General features: G+C 35.3%; 1 long non-coding RNA gene across 2 annotated transcripts; it reads left to right on the plus strand.

Annotated features, from left to right (window-relative positions):
• The first annotated feature begins 1,915 nt into the window (after positions 1-1,915).
• LOC110939915 lies at positions 1,916-4,677 on the plus strand. Of its 2 annotated transcripts, none has more exons than XR_002592599.2 (2): positions 1,916-3,667; positions 4,110-4,677. It is a non-coding gene; the product is annotated as an uncharacterized LOC110939915 (long non-coding RNA). The 2 variants fall into 2 exon arrangements; XR_004893765.1 differs by having other exon boundaries at positions 4,362-4,677.
• Positions 4,678-5,334: the final 657 nt, after the last annotated feature.

A 5,334-nucleotide genomic window follows, 5' to 3' on the forward strand; every position in this document is an offset into this window, starting at 1 on the left:
CAGATCAAACTCTTTTTTCAGAAGCGATTTCTTGTTCTTGATCATTTCTTGACTTCCAACAAACTTAGATCTTAATGCTTTCCAGATCGAATATGCACTCCCATTATGTTGCAATAATACCAAGATATCTTCTTTCACAGCTTGTTGCAATAGACTCAACATCATTTTTTCATTCTTGTATTTCTTTTTATCATCAGTACTCATATCTTTAATCGCAATTTCCTCTTCATCGTCATTCGTTGGTCTAACATATTTCGTCTCTACACATTCCCAAGCATCCAAATAATTTTCTTGAACCCAGTTTTCAAAACGTCCTTCCCAACCTTTATACTCCTCAATGTTCACGAGCTTAGGCAGTTTTTGCATCGTCCCTGTTTCATTTTCCAACATTGTCTGCTGAGTAACCGTGATCGGGGTAGCAAAGGCGTTATAAAATTCCTCTTCCATGTTACGGATTTTCAAATTTCACAAAACAGTTCTTTCAAACGGAATTACTCTCCAAACGAAATCACCTAGTCCAAACGGAAATAGCTTTGAAGCGAAATTACACAGTTCACACGAAATACCCTAATTTCGTTTGAGATGACACTTTTTCAAACGGAATTTCTAATTCCGTGCGGAATTATCAAACAAGATCAGACTTTTCAAGCGGAATTACTAATTCCGCGTGAACCAACTCAAACGGAATTATGTCACAGAAACGGAATCACTAATTTCGAGCGAAATTACCCAAACGAAATTACCACCAGAAACGGAATTACCTAATTCCGTGTGAACTTTCAAACGGAATTAACTTTCTGGAGCGGAATTAACCCTAATCTCGTGCGAAATTATGCTGATGTCATCCTCTCGAACTGAAAATTGTCAAATTGATCAAGTTATAGGCCGTTTTTAGTTCTGAAACTTTCTAGGGTTTGTTAAAACAGTAAAGCGCACATGATGTTCAAAAATCAAAGCATTTTGACCGTAAAAATTTGTTTAATTTGAAAAAGAAGGTGTAGAAATCAGAATTTGCAGCTGAATTGGTATGAACTCTTCCTCCTGAGCTCTGATACCACATGTAGGATCGTTTTCAGACCCGAACGAGTCGATCAGAAGAGTTTATACTCAAGACGAAAGGCGGAAACAATCGTTCTGAGGTCAATTCAGCACAATATACTCATTAACTGTCGTTTTTATTGATTTGATGACAATTTACAGCGAGACGACACTTCGGCAGCACTTCGTTGCACAAACCGGAAAAGTTCTATCTAATTTCGCTTGGAGGGGGGTATTTATAGCCCACTGATTCCGTTTGAAAGGTTCCAAGCGGAATTAAGATTCCAAGCGGAATTAAGATTCTGTGCGGAATTACCTATGCAACTTTCAAACGGAATTACATCTCTCAAGCGGAATTACATGTTTTCTCGAACTACGTGCCCTGATCTATCATTCTAAGACAAGACTCGATACAAGACGAAGTCGACAGACGCATTCACTAACAAGAATTACAATAAACTATAAATAGATATACATATAATTGGGATAACTAAGATGGTTAATTGGTTATATGACTGACTACATAGAAAACCGTGATAACCAATTAATACATATGTGTAATAACTATAATAAGATGATAAAATAACTCGTAACTGACTCAAGTTTTCTCTCGCATTATACATAGATAATACCACAAATTAAAGTTTTCTCTCACGTTATACATAGATAATACTAAAAATTCAAATGAATACACGATTCCAATTATTATTTTCTTATGAACCGTATCCCCTGTAACAAATATAGTTGGTCATAGATACAACTAATGGTAAAAAAAAAAAAAAAAAAAAAAACAAATACTGTGACAAAAAAAAAGGTAATTCAGTTGTAGAATGAGTAAACCCACTATAAAAAGTCATTATCTTGTTGCATCTAGGGTTGGGGCAAACACAAATAACTCAGACAACAAAGAAGAAAGGAGGCAACGGAGGGAAGGGATGTTCTCAAGGGTGGTTGAACCCTCTCCGTCGCCTATGATTTTCGATTTTGCCCCCTCTTTTAACCACCCTTTTCCTTTTTTTTTTTTTAACGGCAAATGTTTTAACTGCTACTACTACGCTTTGTTCTCCAGTCATCACTCATATTGGATCCTCCATCTATGTAATATCATCCTACTCGTACTACGGCAAATTACCTTAAGTGGTCCTTCGGATATGCTTTTATATATAGTATAGATAATAGTACAACCTTACATGAATTCATACATATACTCACCCAAGGAAGGGTAGGGTATGATCCTCAGGGACGAATTATGTAATTTACTCTTTATAATAAAAGGGGCGATGATGATGATGAATTTCTAGTTGTCTGAGTAAAATCGGTGCAGCCTTGAGATATTCCGAATCTTGGCAGGGCAATTTCATTATTGCAGCCATGGAGGTTTTATCCTATTTGCACTGGTTGATTGTTTCTACAGATCTGAGCCTCGTTCTTTTTTTTAACAAAATTGTTTTTAATTATTCACGGATCCGAGTCATGTTTGTCACATTTTTTTTTGAGTAAATTTATTTTTGTGTGTGTTTTAATGGTTTTAGTCACTTGAGTCTAAAATAAAAAAGTTTAACGCTCTGAGTCCCTAACCACTCATTTTATAATGTTTTGAGTCCAATTTGTAACATTTGTACGTTTTATTTTGGACTCAGGTGGTTAAAAGCGCTAAAACATAGAGACCCAAAACGTTATAAAATGATCTGTTAGGACTCGGGCCGTTAAACTTTTTGATTTTGGATTCAACTGGTTAAAGGGCGTTCCCCTTTTAACCTCGGATGGTTTTTGAAATGTAGTATTTATCATTGGGTTAGCAGTGTTATTATTCACTAGTTCTGTGACCGGAACTGGACAGGTAATTGACCGAACCAAGATACTTGTAACATTACCTATGGTTGAGGTGAAATTTTATATAAGACCCTGCGCTACTATGATTGAGGTGAAAGATACGTGTATCGTATCAGTAGGAAACAATATCATGGTGCTATTGCTATACATGATTTTTAATTAAGAGTTGTATTAATTCCCTAACCATAGAAAAATGCCTGAAAGCACCCACACCTGGCCTTAGTTTTCCTCATTGCATCAGGGGAGGGGAGATATTGACACAGGCTAAAGCAACCTTTAGGACGGCTAACATCTGGTCTGAAATGGCTGGTGATGTCCGACTAATGGTGGAGTCAAGTATTTGGTCAACCTTAGGTTTCTCTTTTGACTTGATAACGAATATGCATTAAAGATTCATGTGAAGTCTTTGAAACAAGAAAAGGTACCTAAAGAACATAACCAAAAGAAGTGCAAATAAGAAAGGTTTCATTTACTCTTTGAAAGGTCGATCTGACAATCACTTTTATATCTCCAATCTGAGGATCATTCAAGGAACTGAGCATAACAACTTTACAAGAAAAAGATCGAGGAAGAACATAAAAAAAGAGTTCCTTTCTTCGTTAATTCATACAATATCACTTGTCAAGGCATACAAGTAGGGTCAAGACATTTGCATTTTGTTGCTTATAGTTTATTTTCCAGCATTTTAAATCTAAGTTCTGTTATGATGAAGATTGAGAGGTGGTATATGCATAATGATGTGGGATCTGTGAATAACATGAGTGAGCTTGGTGAAGATCATACACTCTTGTAGAATGTAAGATTTCATTTTCATTTCACTGTAATTTATTCTTGTAAACATAAAATTTCTTTTGAGTTGTTTCTCTTTTACAATTCTGACAAGCAACACAGTATCTCAATTCTCCCTGGGATATAATCTCTTGCAATAGTTATTCATTTTTTTTTTTTTTTCAAAACTTGAGACCTTAATGCCTTGAGATTTGAGTCAAAGTATTTCAATTCATTGAAGTCTATTTGCAAAAATTACAGTAGAAGAGTTTTCTTGATGCGCCAATGATCATCTTTTGCATTTTCTTCTTGTTAGATTATTATATATAGTTCATCCTTTTAACTTATTGGGTACAAAACAACAATTTGGTAGTTACTCTGAACCCTAAATGGACTTATGACTTTCTCTTCTTTCAACTTTTCTACCACTTCAACATGTTAAGTCGGAAGGGCTTTCTTTGTTTTTGCAGGGTGATGATAAATATGTTCCTTCTTCACATAGTCAGCCCTCTTCAAATTGCGACTACTTTTTCAAAGTCGAAGCATTTTCTGCATCTATTTTTTGAACTACAAGAATTCGTTTGGAATATGAATGAAACCTATAATGTTCAAGTCCTTAAAAAAATTCAAATTTTGATCTTTAGCGTTTTGTTGAACAAACAATATTGAAATTAATATATTCTTCAACCAATTGAACATACACTTTATGGTGTTACTTTCAGAGGAGATATTCTTCATGAATCTACAGTAAGGCAAAGAGGCAGAGGCGCGATGTAACTGGTACACCATATAGTTGTAAATTGTTGCCTTTATCTAAAGGACTCATCTGGGAGTTGGGTTTGGCAATGGGAAAGATGTGTAGTAGACTCTTACCGACATGGCGATTTTGTCTTCTCTTGCTTGATTATATAAAACATAGCATTATAGCGGAACAACACAGATTTTTGAGTTTGGCTTTTTTAGTTTAAGTGGATTTGATCCATATCCTATTGAACACGGATGTATGTATGTTTATGGAATGGGTCGGGTTCTTGCTAACTTGGTATGGGTTGACCCATGTATGTATCAAACTATTTAAAATGTAATAAATCAAATTGATTGGATATTTAGTGAAATGACAAAGGGTTGATTGATTGAAGCAAGTTAATGGATGATGAAGAAGTGAGTCACGAGGGAAATAGCAAGTATTAAGTTATGTACAAGTCTTAAGGTGTGAATCATTCTAGAAATTATCTGTGATACGAATGCATTAATCAATTGAATATGACAACGACAGAAGTGGCACAATGAAGACTAGAGAGTTGATACAAGATCATTCTTAGACCAAGCGTAATGGGGCGTTTTTTTTTTTAAAAAATTGCCCGAAAACGCCCTATAACGCCCAACCCCCCATTACAGGGGGCGTTTTCAGGCGTTATTTTCGAAAAAAAAGGGGGCCGGTGTTTTAAAAATAACGCTTAAACATGTGGGGCCACCAAAAATCCGACCGTTGTTCAAACGGTAATATTCTTTATTATTTTTTTTTAATTTAAAATAATTCCCACTATATATATTTACCCCACATTCACACCATTTTTTATACAAAAACTCACTATCTCTCCCACTTTCTTCCAACTTTTATAAAAAAAACCCACTTTCTTCTTATTTTTATACAATCATGCATCCTTTCCGCCCTCCTTTTGGTGTCCCCGCTAG

This window comes from Helianthus annuus, chromosome 5 (genome assembly GCF_002127325.2).
Source record: "Helianthus annuus cultivar XRQ/B chromosome 5, HanXRQr2.0-SUNRISE, whole genome shotgun sequence".
NCBI lineage: Eukaryota > Viridiplantae > Streptophyta > Magnoliopsida > Asterales > Asteraceae > Helianthus > Helianthus annuus.